The sequence below is a fragment of the Armigeres subalbatus genome, chromosome 2 (assembly GCF_024139115.2).
Source record: "Armigeres subalbatus isolate Guangzhou_Male chromosome 2, GZ_Asu_2, whole genome shotgun sequence".
Lineage (NCBI taxonomy): Eukaryota > Metazoa > Arthropoda > Insecta > Diptera > Culicidae > Armigeres > Armigeres subalbatus.
Genome location: NC_085140.1, coordinates 456,128,830 through 456,143,109, shown reverse-complemented (window position 1 = coordinate 456,143,109; position 14,280 = coordinate 456,128,830). Strand labels below are relative to the sequence as shown.

At 38.7% G+C, this 14,280-nt stretch overlaps 1 long non-coding RNA gene across 1 annotated transcript; it reads left to right on the top strand.

The window, feature by feature from the left end:
* Positions 1–4,389: 4,389 nt before the first annotated feature.
* LOC134213825 (uncharacterized) lies at positions 4,390–13,389 on the top strand. Its single transcript, XR_009979541.1, has 2 exons — positions 4,390–9,580; positions 10,877–13,389. It is a non-coding gene; the product is annotated as an uncharacterized LOC134213825 (long non-coding RNA).
* Positions 13,390–14,280: the final 891 nt, after the last annotated feature.

The window sequence follows — 14,280 nt, the reverse complement described above, 5'->3', positions numbered from 1 at the left end:
TGAGTGGCGTGCACTTGAAAAAGCGAGTGCTTTTGAGTTTGAATTCCGTGAAGAGTGTCCTTAAATTCTATCTATTTATGTTCTGGGCGCCAATATTATCTGGGAAATGGCTATCGTACGAGAGAAGAATAATGCTAACGGTGGAAATAATGTCTTCTTTAAACCTTTCCTTCCCATGGTAGCTTCCAACTTTCATCGATTTTTTCAACAACAAAAAGCAATATTTTGCACAGTTTTAGACTGATTATGTGTTTGAAAATAGTGAAAGAATTGAAAACATTCAAGAAACTATTGACTCATAATTATTATTGTTTTCTGTTTCCACTATTATTAGCTATGGAAAATAACTTTTGTTTCAGAAGTTTTCCTTTTTAAAAAAAAGTCGTGAGAAGGAAAGAGTTTAATGAATGCGTTTACCCGGGATAAGGCAGTATGAAGAAAAATACCTTCTGCAAATGAACGCGTTTGCCCGGTATAAGGTAAACAGGGTAGATATCAGAAGAAAAAGCTCCTATAAAGAACGCGTTTGCCCGGTATAAGGCGAGCAGAGGATGCCTTCTCTAAATTAATGCGTCTGCCCGCTACAATGTAAAAAATCATAAGGGTTGTGTACAAGACACGACCGCCCGACGTAAACTACGTAAAACAGTTTGGTGAAATGAAGAATCTAGTGCCATATCCATGAGTGAGTATTACAAAATTACTCTTTGGATTTCTTATGAAATTTACATTTTAAAAGGAACTAACATATTTATGTAATTAAAACAAATATATTGAACTTCCGAGTTTTGTATAATATGAGTAGTTTAGTTTTGTTTGTTTAAATTCAATTCATTGTTCTTTTTCGAATTTTTCGAAAAATATTCTAAATAAGCTTAACTAAACTTGGGTATTTCTAAATTTCAATTTATCAAGTTTAATTGCACTTTTTACTGTATTTAATCATTAAAACTTTAGAAATGAGAATAACTTCCGTCAAATCACTGAAGACGCACACATGTTTTTGCAAAGACCACGCGTCAATACGCACTCGTGATTTCGCTACTGACGGCATCATTTCGATTGAACTGTCTCCATCTCCATCTTTCGATTGATTGTTAATAATCCGCCTTCCCAATCACAAGCTACAACAAAATAAAATAAGATCTTGAGAAAATTTCACCTGGCTGCCACTGATGCCATCCATACGAATTCATATTTGTAGCATCTCCTCCCGGGGCGCACTCGTGATTCTGCTACGGACGGCAACATTATGGCGTCGCCAAGTACTTAATTTGCTCTTTGAACAATATTCGCCTCACCTCTTCCTTTGCATAGGATGGTGGCCCTGAGAAGAACCGATTGATTCGTTCAGCAACTCCGCCAATGCTGGGACCGCCGCCCGCGACATTTCTAATGAAATGCCACGCGCGCGGGGGAGAGCAGTTTTCTTATCATTAATAAAGATGGCTCATTAGTTCCGCCTCTTTGTTGTCCGGTATGACTGCAAATATTGTGTAACCGTCAAACACTCACCAAAGGGGCGTGGCTACAGATTCAACTTTATTGATTACAAGAAAGCAGCTCTTCCGCGCGCGCGAGCCATTTCGTTCGCTCAGTTTAAATTTTCTTGTATGTTGGCAGCTTTTGTTCTATTATTGTCGGCGGGGGTTTATGGTTTATGAAATTTGGCCACAATATTCTTTGATGTGAAAAGAATGTTTAGGTCAAATTTGAGCATAATTAGTTACAGAAAACCCCCCTGACAATAATAGAACAAAACCTGCCAAAGCCGTAATTTCCCCTATTAACGATTGGTTACCATCAATGAAAGTAGCTCTCAAGTCACTTGAGGTGAGATGAATTTTGACCAAAGTAAAACTGAATTGCTTGGTGATGGCAGATTGTTTTCCGTCGGTAGTAGCATCACGAGATCCCGATTCAGAGAAAGACTTATAATTTTAGTAGATAGTCACCCATGCGAATACATTTTTGCAGGTTCTCCGTTTGACGCGCGCTCGTGATTCTAAGTACATAAAGAAAACATACGATGATTCAACTCATCCATGAGTTTTCATGTGCTGAGTTGGGCTTGATTTGAATCGTCCATGAGTTTTTACCACAACAGACCAAACCACAGGCGTTATTGCCGGAACCGCGCTGGTCCGTTCTCCGTGACATCCAGAATGAAAATGACGCGCGCATGCGAAACATGGGGCTTTTTATACACAGGAAAAACGAAGCAGTGGATCAAAAGGCCCGTATGTTACTGCAATCTGATGTCCGTGTTGGGGATTTATGAACGGAATTGAATTTTTCACCCGGTTTGAAGAGAAATAACATTTTCAATAGTTTAAACGTTGATAATCAATAGTATCAATAGAACTGGCAAATTGCTGGAGAGTTTCCGAATCTATTGATAAGCAAATCTCAAAAATCCATCGAAAGGTAAAGATGCTATTAGCGTTTGAAATCTATCCTAATTTCGTGAGTTTCAAATTTGGAAATATCGGTTTTACACCCTGTATATGAGTCTTCCCCTTAGACGTAGTTTACGTCAAAAATGTGCGAGCATAAAACACGTCCGTACGAGCTGCTGTCTTGATTTGGAATGAGGCTGGTTGCGCCACGCGCGCGGAGGAGAGCAGTTTTCTTATAACCAATAAAGATGGCTCATTAGTCCCGCCTCTTTGTTGTCTGGTATGGCTGCAAGTATTGTGCAACCGTCAAACACTCACCAAAGGGGCGTGGCTACAGGTTCAACTTTATTGATTACAAGAAAGCAACAATTTTTCATTTCAACAATGCTGTTGGGAACACGGATGAAAAGATGTACTGCTGTTGCCACGACCGCCACCACGACCTGACGAAAAATTTCATCCGCATCATCACTCATAAGCCTCAATCAACGAGCCCTCCCGTGCGAACGAAATCGTCCGTTCTCCGTGACATGCAGAATGAAAATGACGCGCGCACGCGAAACACGGGGCTTTTTATACACAGGAAAAACGAAGCAGTGGATCAAAAGGCCCGTACGTTACTGCAATCTGATGTCCGTGTTGGGGATTTATGAACGGGATTGAATTTTTCACCCGGTTTGGAAAGAAATAACATTTTCAATAGTTTAACGTTGATAATCAATAGTATCAATAGAATTGGCAAATTGCTGGAGAGTTTCTGAATCGATTGATAAGCAAATGTCGAAAATCCATCGAAAGATAAAGACGCTATTAGCGTTTGAAATCTATCCTAATTTCGTGACGGTCTCGAATTTGGAAATTTCGGTTTTACACCCTGTATTTGAGTCTTCCCCTTAGACGTAGTTTACGTCAAAATGCTGGCAAATTAATTCTTTTGTGTAAAATGGTGATTCTGAAAAATCATCATCTTGATAGAAAATTTCACTTGGGAACAACTGACGCCATCCATACGAATACATATTTGCAGCACCTAAGACGCGCGCCCGTAATTGTGCTGCTGGAATAACAAAACCGAATAAGAATTTCACTGCCACTGAAGCCATCTCCCTCCGATGCGCGCTCGTGATTCTGCTACGGACGGCAGGCAACTTTGTGGAGTCGCCAAGCGGATTATTTTCACTTTGAATAAAATTCGCCTCACCTCAATCTTCCTTTGTGTAGAATGGTGGCCCTGAGAAGAACCGATTGTCGACGACGACCACATGATCCACGACACGAGCTGGAATTCGCTCAGCTGGAATTCAACTCTGGGAGCGATGCTGGGACCGCTCTCCACGACATTTCAAATGAAATGCCACGCGCGCGCGGGAGAGCAGTTTTCTTATAATCAATAAAGATGGCTCATTAGTCCCGCCTCTTTGTTGTCCGGTATGACTGCAAATATTGTGTAACCGTCACACACTCACCAAAGGGGCGTGGCTACAGGTTCAACTTTATTGATTACAAGAAAGCAGCTCTTCCGCGCGCGCGAGGCATTTCGTTCGAGATATCGCGGAGAGCAGACCGTGATACCACCTTCGGCATCGGCGGAGCTCCTACCGGAAATTTTATTCCCGGCGATGGTGTGGGTCGCGCGGTCGTCGTCATTAACATTAGCAGCGCTCAGATTAAATTTTCTTGTATGAAGTAGGAGGAATGACGGCTTTGGCAGGTTTTGTTCTATTATTGTCGGGGGCGGTTTTTGTTGACCAAATTTTATGAAATTTTGCCACAATATTCTTTGATATGCTATGATATGATATGATATTTGATATGAAATACTAACGATTGGCTACCATCAATGAAAGTGGCTCTTGGGAGCGTCCACAAATTCCGTAACGCTTAGAGGGGGGAGGGGGGTTGGGCGAAGTGTGACGACCCATACATAATTTTTAGATGCTTCATTCAAAAAGTGTGACATAGGGGGGAGGGAGGGTTGAAAATGCCTAATTTTTGCGTTCCGTAATTAAAGGATCTTCCCTTAAGGTGACTCGGGGAGGCACTACACACCGTGTTATTTTTCCTATCTTTTGTCTTTTTCTAACATTGTCACCTCGTAATTTTGGAGTGGCGTATTTCGGTTTTCAGTTGTTTGATGTAACTGTAAATGTATCAGCATGTAGATTTCGAGTAATCACGCGCTGGTGATATTTTTTCAAAATCATATTTGTTGTAAGAAAAAAAATTAAGCATTGATGATAATCAATAGTATCAATAGAATTGGCAAATTACTGAAGGGTTTCCGAATCGATTGATAAGCAAATGTCGAAAATAAGATAAAGACGCTATTAGCGTTTGAAATCTATCCTAATTTTTGTGACAGTCTCGAATTTGGAAATTTCCGTTTTAAACCCTGTATCTGAGTCTTCCCCTTAGACGAAGTTTACGTCAAAAAATCTGTAGCAAACATCAATACTGACGCCATACATTTTTTTCAGTCATAATGCGAATCAATTGTTTGCATGGTCTCCTTCCGATACTTGCTTGGGATTCAACTACCGACGTTAGCGTTACGCTTTGAATAAAGTTCATCTCGGAACCGATTTCTTTTTCAATCAACAGAAAAATACAAAATTAGTCTCGCGGGAAAATTTCATGTTGTGCCGACAACATCCAAATCGTTGCAAACGCCACATTAGTGAATAAATTGCTGTAGCAATCTTCCGATGACAGCCTATGCTCGGCACTAATGCTATGATTCCGCTACCGATGTCAAACAATTATGCTTTGTTCTATGAAGAAAGTTCGTCTAATATCAACATTCTCAATCACTAAAATCATACAACTCCGAATTACGCTAGAAAATTTCACCGAAGAATTTTCCAGTTCCTAACGGTTGCACTTTAGGAAAATTATTTCAACTTGACCTTCCTCCCAAATATAATGATGGTCCTGAAAAGAACCGATTAATTGCCACTTATGTGCCTTATTAACAGCAGCCACTGGGCTGCGCGACCGCCATCCGATGATTCGGCTCAACGAACGCCGTCGATTGCCAGATCCGCCGAAGATGGGACACGGATGAAAATGATGTGCTGCTGCTTCCACGACCGCCACCACCACCGACCGAAAAAATTTCATCCGCACCACCACCGCTGAGACAGCCGTTGTCACTGGGACCGCTTCTAGACGCCCTGGTCCGCTCGCCGTGACATCCAGAATGAAAATGACGCGCGCACGCGAAACACGGGGCTTTTTATACACAGGGAAAACGAAGCAGTGGATCAAAAGGCCCGTACCTTACTACAATCTGATGTCCGTGTTGGGGATTTATGAACGGAATTGAATTTTTCACCCGGTTTGGAAAGAAACAACATTTTTAATAGTTTAACGTTGATAATCAATAGTATCAATAGAATTGTCAAATTGCTGGAGAGTTTCTGAATCGATTGATAGGCAAATGTCGAAAATCCATCGAAAGATAAAGACGCTATTAGCGTTTGAAATCTATCCTAATTTCGTGACGGTCTCGAATTTGTAAATTTCGGTTTTACACCCTGTATCTGAGTCTTCCCCTTAGACGTAGTTTACGTCAAAAAGAAATAATGCTTTCTTTAAATGAATGAATTTTTCCGGTATAAGGCAAACAGAGATAATGCCTCCTTTAAATAAACGCCTGCCCATAACATAAGATGAAAAAGGAAGGTGATACGCTCATTGTCCTTCAAGCTGCTTATCGTCAGTCGTTCTTCTTGTCATAACAAGATATACCGGCGGCTTTCCATACACTATTGATGCTATAAAAAATATTTCTAATTTATTCTGTCCAACTCCATATCTGAAGTATGCAGTCTTTGCCTAAAGTATAACCTAGTCGTCGTGGATTTTGCATTTTGCATGAAAAATGCTGCAAAATCTACCCATAACCTTAATACTCAGGAAGGGTAGCTCGTTCTATACTAGGTATATTGAATCAATTTCAGCTTGAAGAACGAAACGCACCGTCCAGAACTTGCTAATATTACACGGCGAACCTTGTTGAGAAAGACGCAAAAAGGAAGTGACAAAGTTTGCTATAGATTATTTCGTATAACATTGTTAATCATTCATTAGCTGCCCTTCTTCGCATAATTGTCCCATGTTTGTTTTTAGAGATTCAAGTTTTAATTTAAGAACGCTTTATTCTCATGCATATTTACCGAAAACATTAAAAAATACCGAACTTTGTTCGGAAAATTAGTGAAAACAACATCATGTCTGTTTGTCCCATTGTTGAATTTCTACGCATCTTTGTCTCGCAAGGAAAAGATTCATCATTATGGAAGAATCCGTTATATAAACGAGCGATGCTTATAGGAATGGTATTAACTGACCATTTCTTTCAAGCTTGTCCACTTTTAGTGGTTAAAGCAAGGGTTAAAGTGACAATTTAGAACTGTATTCTAACACATTCAACCACGTGTTGAGTAAAATTTAAAAAAAAAACATTAGGCAAGATATGTCGATCATAGTAGTCATTAAAGAAATCGGCCACATAGCGGGACTGCGTTGAAAAATGCAAACACTTGTCATATTTCTCGGCATAACTGTCCCACTTTACTATTTTCATGATTTATGCCGTAAATTTTATTTATATATTCAAAACTTGAATGATTTCAATAGAATAAAGCTCTCCCATTAGTCTAGTGGTGTAGACTCATTAAATCTCCTACCCGCAAGAAGCCAGAAATGAAAATTGCAGTTTTATTTTTAACATGCGATTTTCTCAGCTTTTTTTTGAATATGGTATAAGTACGCATAGAACGGCAGTAAAGGACTCTGAGCAAACTTATTGAGTAACAATTGATTTCATTAAAGTGAAGAATAAGCTTGAAATAATGACTATTTCGGGATACTGGTTCACTGGTTCCGAATGTCGTAGTGACTCATCGAGGGTAAAGGCTACTAGTAGCCTTCGGGGTAATAGCATTATTGGCAATGGAATTAAGGGTAGCGTCGTAAAGTCAAATGAACGGTGTAATCGTTCTTATTGATTTTTGCAATGTTCGATTCCAAACGGTTCCGTATCTTTATAATGTCACACCAATGTGTTAACCCAGGTGGCCTGACTAGGACATCCATTACTATAAGGTCTGTCAGTAATTTACAAGACGAAAAGCATCCTATGTCATTAGTCCTGTGTCTCCCTTCCTACGCTAAGCCCGCTAGAGCAAACAAGAGTAAACTAGCATAATTTAATGTTTGAACATTTTTGTCAACTTATAGGGCAAAGGATGTATTTTGGACCACCCTTACGGGGGCTCTTATTTTGGACCACCAAGAGGAATTTGCACTCGGTGGTCCAAAATAAGAGCCGTCGAACTAATTATTTGGCTCAATCATTTTTTTTTAACTAATTTGCTTTAATTGAAGTTCAAAAAATAAAACACTTGACTTGGATGAATAGTCTGCAGCATGAACCTAATGGGCTATTTCAGTAGACGGGGGTGAAAACAAGAGCTGTGGCTTTACAGTCGTTGATGAATTCGATCGAGGATGAATAATAGATACGGCAACAGAGAACTTCTGCCGGTGTAGTTCATTGAGCAGCTTGTCACAAGTTGTGACTCACAACAACGTTTTCATTGCGGACCGCTTTTCGGATCCTTTAAGCCCGCTGTTAAAAGTGCAATTATCCACTGCACAAATCTTCGGTAATAATATTACATAATAACTGATTGAAATTGTTCACTAGTCTATATTCTCTGGAGACCTTCATAGCGTGACTGTTCTCAGATACTTGAATGTTCGTGTTGATCTATAACTCTGAAACAAATTTGGAACAATTTTCAGAAATCTATACTTTCGCATTTACTTCTATTATAACTTTGCAATTTTCTTGGTATTGCATATCCAGTAAATAGACATTCACCTTATTTTTGATTCCCTTAAACATTTGCTTAGTGATAGGTAATACTGACTATGTATTACGTACTGTTCGCTATCTATTACATATAATGTTAGACTGACCCAAGATTGAACGACACATAAAGGAAAGAGCTGCCGCACTCTTGATGCCCCCTCCTTATATTACATTGAAATCATCAAACCCAACGACCGCGACCGAGATAATATAGCGGGGACTTGTTATTCGTATCCTTTCTGTTTTCCTACACACACATACAATAGCGAAGGTCACGCAATACTGCGGTGGTTTACGACGTTCACTCACTACCGCCCGTTGTCGTCAACTTCGACAACAACGTCGTTACATGAATGGTAAAAGCAAGTCCTGGTGGTATTAAATCGAAAACGTCAGATTGGCGTATTAAACACGGAAGTCACTGGGCCGTTTAAAATCGAAGGGAACATTTTTTCTTTCAATCGGAACATGAAGATTTTGACTAACGCAACTGGTTATGCTGGAGAAATCTCTTTGGGTACTTATGGGGTTCTATCTACGTATCACCATTATAGAAACGAAGAATCCGGAAAGTGGGACCGAAAAATGTAGATTTGATAGTTTTTCATCATACCTGCTAAGAATAGTAAGTTGTGCAACTGGGCCCTTTCTTAGCCGTGGGGTAAGATTCGCGGCTTCAAAGCAAGACCATGCCGAAGGTCGCTGGTTTCGATTCTCCTGCTCCGGTCTGAGAAATTTTCAGGTTAGAATTTCTCTACTTCCCAGAACATAGAAGTATCATCGTGTTAGCCTTACGATATACGAATGTGAAAATTCTACATTGGCTTAGAATCCTCGCATTAACAACTGTGAAAGTGCTGAAAGCTGCGAACCGACAATGTCCCATTGATGTAATGTCAATCAGAAAGAAATTTGTGCAACTAGTTGCAAAAAGTTATTTTTTCAGCGTGAGTTGTATTTTTATATAACAAGAATTCCCGAGAAGGTGAATGGAAAATTCTTCTGAATATTCACAGAAAAAAGTTTTAAATTTCCACGGGAAGTTGTTTTTTTAATGTCCAGATTGTTGTTCAGATTAATAATTTTGAGTTTACATCGCCGAAGATTTTCTGACCGGCGCACACTGTTTTCAATAATAATATACCGTTCTACCGTGGAAAAGAAGCTAGAAATGTGAGCTGATAAGTGAATGGTTGATTCCACGTGGAACGAATAATAACATTATCCACACAGCAGTTGATTTCACACAGGCGAGTTTCTCAAATTTTCAGAATGTGTATAGAAACATACCCAATAGGGTGTCCCAAAATTGGACCAAGTCTGGGATTTTGGGGGCTCAACCTTCAAATGAAAGCTTAGGGTATAACAAAAGAAAAATTGTTCTACGACAACTCTGGGAAATGACGTTTAGGGGTGGCCCCGACGCGTTTTATGAAAAAAGTGCATTTTTTACAGATAACATCGAAAATACCGGTATATCGGAAAGAAATTCGATGAAACCCATCCATTTTATATTTTTTACATTTAACTTAGGGTCTATACTTTATGGTAAAACTTTGATACCGCATGTTTTAGCTCTATATATTTTTCACTGATGCTTTAAATGCCCAAAAATGATGAATTTTTCTCAATATTTTTTTATTAATGCATCCAAAACGGGTATCCATCATAATGCTCTCGAAACTAGATAAACATAGAAAGGTGGGGAATTTTATACCGAAAATTTTGCTAAAAATAGCAACCTCATATCTCTATCCGTTTAAAAGTTATTCACGATTTACTGCAGCTTGGAAAAAGACTTTTTGAAATTTCGGATCATAATACCTGGATCATGTTTAAGTAAAAAAACGCCTACTTTACATACCAACCAAATGAGCGCTTTAATAACCAATATAGTATTCATATGAGTTGCATAAAATTGATTTTAATACTTATTTGAGTGTTATAATGGAAACCCAACGATGGACCAGCAGTAACATGACTGACTACAAATTGTTCAGTTAGTCTGGGTGAGTACTCAAATAGATTGATGAATATGGTTTCAAAACTACCCATAGGTAGGTTCAGCTATCGTTTCATGGTTTGGTGAGCTGTGCAATGTTTCACGATAACATGGAAATTAATTGTTTTCTGACCAACTTGATTTTTTAACCAGCACGATCATGTGAAGTTAATCCGGCTGGATTAAGGTTGCTATTTTTAGCAAAATATTCGTTATAAAATTCCCCATCTTTCTATGTATATCTAGTTTCGAGAGCATTATGATGGATACCCGTTTTGGATGCATTAATAAAAAAATATTTAAAAAAATTCATCATTTTTGGGCATTTAAAGCATCAGTGAAAAATATATAGACCTAAAACATGCGGTATCAAAGTTTTACCATAAAGTATAGACCCTAAGTTAAATGTAAAAAATATAAAATGGATGGGTTTCATCGAATTTCTTTCCGATATACCGGTATTTTCGATGTTACCTATAAAAAATGCACTTTTTTCATAAAACGCGTCGGGGCCACCGCTAAACGTCATTTCCCAGAGTTGTCGTAGAACAATTTTTCTTTTGTTTTACCCTAAGCTTTCATTTGAAGGTTGAGCCCCCAAAATCCCAGACTTTGTCCAATTTTGGGACACCCTAATACCCAACCTCTGAAGACAGATACCAGCCTTCCGACGATGAACATTTTTTTCCCAATTCGTGGAAACGATACCACCCCTAGTGCTGTTACCAGTTCGGCTTGGTAGATACGAGTACTGCAGAAGATGTCCTCTTGTTTGAAAGCCGAATTCCACGAAACCAGATCAAGGCTTTAGCTTCCAACAGTCAGCGTAATCAAGCTTTTCCAGAAAAAGGAGATAAATGAGAAAAATATCACGTTGCTCTCGGCAGTGGTGCCGAATCGAAGAACGGGGGTGCTGTGTAGAGTCCAAATTAGGGCGTCACTTTTCGGGCAAAAAGCTTAGGCGGATTTGCAATGTGATTAATTGAGGGATTTATACGTTTTTCATTCGTAGGTCATTGGGTGATAAATTCAATTTTCGTCTATGCAAATGTATTTAGAAATACAATCGCGATATAGCAGCTTCAATTAATGATTATTATAGCATTGGCTTTTTTAAAAGGGCTATGTATTTTAAAAAGTAAGCTATACTCACATAAGCCCAAGTTTCATGATTTATTATATTCAAAGTAAGTTTTGAACAAAGGCTGTCGGGAATGAATATTTTAATTTATGACATGCGAATTAGGGGTTATTGTGGACGTTTTACTCAAAAGTCTTGAAATTAGTCATAAGAGTAATTCAACTGCTGGTGCTCAATATACGCCGACTTTCTCTACTATTCGAATCAAACTATACATACCACAGCATAGAAACAAGCTAATTGAAACCAACGACACATTTCGTATTGGAATTTAATAGTGCGTTTTATTAATCAACGAAACTAGATCATCGAACATCTGATTCAAAATATAATTGCCAGCAATGCACGCCCAAAAACCATGTTCATTAAGCGCGACAGGCAACAGGCTTTGTGTTTTTATATCAGTTTCACTCAATGCAAATGTGTTTTCCATTTGCTATCGCAAATACATTTGCGGTGAACGAACATCGTGGTTTTGGTTGGAGGGCTAGTGAATGGGCTGTGTGTGCAATCGCACGACGAGCGAAAGCATATCAATATCATTCGTCATTTAATTAAATCCGCATGGTGAAAAGCGATAATTTTAATAGTCTGATAAAACCGACATCACGTTAATTACGAGATCGATGCTCACCCGAAAACATTCTTCCCCATCCTTTCTGTCGGACGGCCGACAGAAACCCAAACGCCGTCCGCCGTCCAATGGCCAATCCACCGGGTTCGAGCGTTGGCGACTGACACGACACGACCATTTTCCATGCCGACGCCTCGCGTGGAAAGATCTAATCATTGCGCGGGCTTTTTGTTCCACCAGTCAACCACGAAATGACGATTATTTAGCTAGTTTGAACTTCATTGAGCCAAAACAAAAAAAACAATACTCGATATTCGGCTTCCACTGTGAATACATATCCAACCATTTTGTGATGTTGAAAAGTGTTTAAGGGAAAACATGCCGTGAAGCAGCTGCATCAACCAAAGTTGATTGATTATAAATGTAATTGAATTTCTCGATTATGCATGCACCTACACCAATTTCTATACCTCTACAAACCGAAAATAAATCACATTCAGTGCAAAAATTGCAGAAGAAACTTAAATGTTTTGAAGAGCATTGGATTTCAAGCAAATAAGCCCAATGTAAAAGAAAAGAACTTCAAAAAATATCCAAACTGAACATTCACCCGTCCCTTGAAAAATGAATTTTCAATTCGTATGAAACATATCGAGAAAAGAATAATGAGTTTATCAATGACGCCGTTTCCATATCAAAACACATTAAGATCAATTAAGAGCTTTTTCATGCATAAATACATTTTCGGCGGGAGCTACAGTAATTAATGAATTTTCACACTTTCGACAGCATTACAAATTAGAAAAAAAGACAAATGCACGAAATTAACTGCGCAACGGAAATCGAAGCTGTTTATCGTTCGAGCAACTAGGTTTGAGCAATTTTCGAATGAGGAAATTGTTTTGAATTTAACACAATCTCTAATAAGAAGATACAAACTTACTATCACTGTTTCTCATTCAACATATCTGCTGAACGCCGCATGGAGAAGGAAGTTCTCGAAATCTATCAATAAATAGTTAATTAATTTACAGTAGATAAATGAGAGACACGAGTGCCATGAAATGAAATCAAAAGAGAGAAGAAATATACACTTAAAACCGATAATAAGTCACGAATGTTGCAAAGGTAGATCCGAATGTGACAAATGAGAGTAAACCAAAGTTGAGGGTTATGGAAAAGTAAGAATAGTTACGGAAACAAATCAGTCAAGCAGATATCAGCAGCCATATACATAAAAGTGAATCGGTACGATGAGAAGCAATTCTCTAGGGTTAGGTTTTAGTTAAATCAAAATGGTCGAGAGAATAAAAACATATGACCTTCATAAGATGAAAAACAAATCAAGAAGATTCAAAGCAAGGAAATAAAATCAATAATATTAAAAACTAATATCTTAAACCCGATCTTTGTGTTGATCTTGAACAATCCGAAAGCATTTGATTCCTATATTGTTTTGGGCTGATCATGTAATATTAAATATCCGAAATATGATTTCACATAGAAAGTACGTGCTCTCAAAGGGTGGGGTACAATAAGAGTGCACTTTTCACAGAGGGCTGATAGGTTGAAGAAAATACTAATCGACATCCGTATAAGCCGAACAAAATGTAACAGTTTGAAAGGTAGGTGGTTATGTAAGCGTCTAAATCCACGACAAATGTATTTTACTCATGCTGCACATTTTTACCTTGCTCTTACATTAAAAAAGTAAAAAAAAGTAGTAGATTGATGGTATCCGAGATACGACTACCAATTAGACGTAGAATTACGTAAAAAGTAAGATTTAAAATTTTGATCTATTTTGTTTGTTTACTGATGTTAGGCTGCTGGTACCGGTATCGAATTCATGGTTGCAATGATTTGCCACAAAATCACAACAGCATCCATGCAATACATACTCCCTTCGACGAGTACTTGGACTGCTACCGACGCCAAACGAATATGATTTGCAATTTATAGAAATTGCCTTGACCTTGGTTTTGCCCGGGAGCACTGGTATCGAACGAGCGAATGGCATAGCCAGCGGAAGCTAATGGTACCGACCGCTGAAGGGGCGGGGCCTCATGGAACTGAAAGCCAGTGCAGCGGAAAGGTAGAAAAAAGGCGGTCGCAATGATGACCGCTACGGCGGCTGTAACAGCAAGTCTCAGAAAACATCATGTCGTCAAGGGCGACAAGCAACCGAACCGGAAGCCACGTAGGAAAGAAAACTGTGCAATCTACATTTTATTTATTTATTTTTTTATTAGCACCTTTCCATCTGATTTGAAGCCTTAATGG